The 3,994-nt window shown below is 38.8% G+C and overlaps 1 protein-coding gene across 1 annotated transcript in view; it reads right to left on the reverse strand.

The window, feature by feature from the left end:
- The window catches only part of rabgap1l (RAB GTPase activating protein 1-like), a 258,076-nt gene extending 254,622 nt beyond the window's left edge, over positions 1 to 3,454 (reverse strand). Inside the window, exon 1 of the mRNA XM_061883477.1 lies at positions 3,320 to 3,454. The gene's annotated coding sequence lies outside the window, so the exon portion shown is untranslated. The remainder of the gene's footprint in view (positions 1 to 3,319) is intronic.
- Positions 3,455 to 3,994: the final 540 nt, after the last annotated feature.

The following is a 3,994-nucleotide window of genomic DNA, read 5'->3' on the forward strand; positions in this document are numbered from 1 at the left end:
CGTTACCCAGTCTGCTACCTCTCTGCTCCGAGAGGGCGTATACGTATATGACGTATGAGGTGACAGTATGTGACGTGTGTAAGAAAGTGCGCTTGTCTGTGAGAGAGAACGCAAGAACGAGTGGGAAGAGCCTGTAGTGTAATGCCCGCAGCGAAAAGCAACTGCGTGAGAACGTATACTCGAATATCATCATATAGTTATTTTCTATATCGCACAGAGACAAACCCGCGATATATTACCCAGCCCTATGGTCAATTGTACGGAATATGTACTGTACTGTGCAATCTACTAATAAAAGTATCAATCAATCAATCAAAACCATCATAGTTCACCATGTCTTGCAAATGTTGTTCGATTCTTGCATTATTCCAGTGAATAAGAATAATGCTGCAAAGTACCTCTTATTGTCGTGTTATTGTAGTGTTACTAACAAACAACAGTGAACAAAGATTATCACCATACTGCAGTACATTCTTGTGACAACCGGTATTGAGCTTTGAGGCATGTCCACACACAACCAAACACCAATCACCATGCAGTTCAGCAAGTACATAATGTAAAATAATTACAGCATGTTGTATCTATGCACATCACAACACTCTGTTGAAGATATAGTAACATTCTTGGCTTAGACCAGTGGTTCTCAAATGGGGGTACGCGTACCGCTGGGGGTACTTGAAGGTATGCCAAGGGGTACGTGAGATTTTTTTAAAATATTCTAAAAATAGTAACAATTCAAAAATCCTTTATAAATATATTTATTGAATAATACTTCAACAAAATATGAATGTAAATTCATAAACTGTGAAAAGAAATGCAACAATGCAATATTCAGTGTTGACAGCTAGATTTTTGTGGACATGTTCCATAAATATTGATGTTAAAGATTTCTTTTTTTGTGAAGAAATGTTTAGAATTAAGTTCATGAATCCAGCTGGATCTCTATTACAATCCCCAAAGAGGGCACTTTAAGCTGATGATGACTTCTATGTGTAGAAATCGTTATCTATAATTGAATCACTTTTACTTTTATATCTTTTTTTCCAAATAGTTCAAGAAAGACCACTACAAATGAGCAATTTTTCTGCACTGTTATACAATTTAATAAATCACAAACTATTGACATAGTGCTGTATTTTACTCCTTTATCTCTTTTTTTCAACCAAAAATGATTTGCTCTGATTAGGGGGTACTTGAATTTAAAAAATGTTCACAGGGGGTACATCACTAAAAAAAGGTTGAAAACCACTGGCTTAAGGCCTACTGAAACCCACTACTACCGACCACGCACTCTGATAGTTTATATATCAATGATGAAATCTTAACATTGCAACACATGCCAACACGGCCGGTTTAGTTTACTAAATCACAGTTTTAAATTTCCCGCTGAGTTTCTTGTTTAAAACGTTGCGTAATGATGACAAGTATGATGACGCGTGTTTGTGACGTCTAGGGTTGTAGCGGACATATTAGCCCAGCACCACACACGGCTAAAAGTCGTCTCTTTTCATCGCATAATTACACAGTATTCTGGACTTCTGTGTTGCTGAATCTTTTGGAATTTGTTCAATTAATAATGGAGACTATAAAGAAGAATGCTGTTGGTGGAATGCGGTGGATTGCAGCTGCCTTTAGTATCAAAACACAGCCGGTGTTTCTTTGTTTGTTGTGAAGCTTTAACACAGAGCGGTCAAGCGAACATGTTTCTCTACGTCAACCAGCAAGTTTTTGGATGGGAACATTGTGATATTAAGTCGGCTCTTATTGGAGACTTCAGTGGATTATGGGACCTACTCCTGCAGCTCAAAAATGCAGCTGTGATCTTGGCTCCATCTTCTCGCGGAGACACTGGCGTTCACCGCAGCCATCCGATTTTCAGTTATGACTTTACTGTTGCTCCCAAGCTCTGGAACGACCTACCTCTGAGTGTCAGACAAGCCTCCTCTCTTCCTGTTTTTAAATCTCTCTTAAAAACATACTTTTATTCCTTGGCTTTTAACACTAAGTGATATCCATCCTGCAATGGCGCCCCAATATACACCTGCTGTGAAGCTGTTTTACGTTTTATTTATTTATTTTTTATCATGTTCTGTTTGTGTTGTGTTGTTTGCTTGGTCCTCGTATTATCTTTTAACCTGTCCATTGTACAGCACTTTGGCTACCCCTGTGGTAAATTTTAAATGTGCTTTATGAATATAGTTGATTTGATTTGATTTACAATCTCACTAAAACACTATTAAAACAATGAGCAGATAAGGGATCTTCCAGAATTATCCTAGTAAATGTTTCTAATTACATCTGATACGCTCCCACTGCCGCTGCCTTTACTTTTTTTTTTGTTCTTCACTCTAACTTTCCTCATCCACGAGTCTTTCATCCTCACTCAAATTAATGGGGAAATTGTCGCTTTCTCGGTCTGAATCGCTCTCGCTGCTAGTGGCTATGATTATAAACAATGTGAGGATGTGAGGAGCCCTACAACCCGTGACGTCACGCGCATATCGTCTGCTACTTCCGGTACAGGCAAGGCTTTTTTATTAGCGACCAAAAGTTGCGAACTTTATCGTCGATGTTCTCTACTAAATCAGTAAAAATATGGCAATATCGCGAAAGGATTAAGTATGAAACATAGAATGGACCTGCTATCCCCGTTTAACTAAGAAAATCTCATTTCAGTAGGTCTTTAATGTAACACTACCCAGAGATTTTCAAAATAAAACTCTTAAGGTGGCAGGTGTGGTGCATTCAATTCCCTGATACAAAAATATTATTCTGACAGGTTAATCAGTATTGTGTAAGTGAAGCTTTCTTTTGTGTGCATGCCATTTTCCTCTCGGCATCAACAGCTTCTCCTTTTTTGTAGCAGCTATTAAACCAAAGTGGAAGATGTGTTAATTTACAGAAATACAACCAGGGGAAGAAAAAAAACAGGCTCGTAATAGCAAGTTGATGCAGACAATGCCAAATTAGCTAGCGTAAAGCTAACTTAACAAAGCTATTTCAGTGCCCGAAAGCGGGCTTGTTTGCACAGCAAAGCAGCATATAGTTGTGCAGCATTTGCAACGAGCAGGTGAGTGCAGGCTCAACCGGAAGTGGCAACCAGTGCCAGGCTAGCTAACGCCAAGCTAACTGTGGCTAACGCTAACCAGCTCGAAGTCCATAACATTGGATCCTTATTCGGAAGAGCGACACCTCAACAACACCCACAACCGCCCCCCCCGACAAGGGAATGCAACCGACAACAAATTGTCCTGCTTGACAGAACGTCACAAAGCCGTTAAAACTAGCACATTTGTTGACAAACACGCTGTCAACTTACTTGTTGGAAGCGATGAGGAGTTCCCTGTTAGCTGTCAAGATGTTGCCGAAGATCGTATATGTTCACTGGAGGAAGGCATCACTCTCCACACTAAGTGCACCTTTTCCGGCAAAGTGCAGAACACGCATGCGTAGTCCTCCAGCTCCAGTTTCAAGCGACCGCATGCATGCCTAATAATAATAATAACAGTGCTTTGTACTATAGTACTGTTATTAGGGATATTTCATTAGTTGTTGTTTTTTGTGTAAGAAATCATTTCAGGCATGAAAAGAGCAGCACTCATATTCAAAATAAATGTTTTGGAAAGAATAATTGAATTTATTTAGAACATTTATATTTAGATAGATAGATAGATAGATAGATAGATAGATAGATAGATAGATAGATAGATAGATAGATAGATAGATAGATAGATAGATAGATAGATAGATAGATAGATGGATGGATGGATGGATGGATGGATGGATGGATGGATGGATGGATGGATGGATGGATGGATGGATGGATGGATGGATGGATGGATGGATGGATGGATGGATGGATGGATGGATGGATGGATAGATAGATAGATAGATAGATAGATAGATAGATAGATAGATAGATAGATAGATAGATAGATAGATAGATAGATAGATAGATAGATAGATAGAGAGATAGAGGGATAGATGGATAGAT

Source organism: Nerophis ophidion, linkage group LG22 (genome assembly GCF_033978795.1).
Source record: "Nerophis ophidion isolate RoL-2023_Sa linkage group LG22, RoL_Noph_v1.0, whole genome shotgun sequence".
In the NCBI taxonomy this organism is placed as follows: domain Eukaryota; kingdom Metazoa; phylum Chordata; class Actinopteri; order Syngnathiformes; family Syngnathidae; genus Nerophis; species Nerophis ophidion.